Here is a 252-nt window from a genome sequence, read left to right as displayed (position 1 = left end):
TAAAATTGCTCGTCCGCAGAAAGAGAGAGGAAAAGAGAGAGAAAAGGAAAACAACATCTCCATCTACTAAGACCAGGTTGCACGGTCGTTGGTCAGAGATAAGGCAGATGAAGGAGAAAGTTACATGATCATCCGGGGGAAATGATAATGATTTAGAAAAAAATAATCTTTGGTCGCGTTTTCATCATATGACTGTTTTTTTTATATTGTGCACGAGGAAAAAATATTTATGGTGTGTATTTTGGGTGTTAA

The sequence above is a fragment of the Penaeus monodon genome, chromosome 29, assembly GCF_015228065.2.
Source record: "Penaeus monodon isolate SGIC_2016 chromosome 29, NSTDA_Pmon_1, whole genome shotgun sequence".
Classification (NCBI taxonomy): Eukaryota; Metazoa; Arthropoda; class Malacostraca; order Decapoda; family Penaeidae; genus Penaeus; species Penaeus monodon.
Note: the sequence above shows the minus strand (reverse complement) of the source record.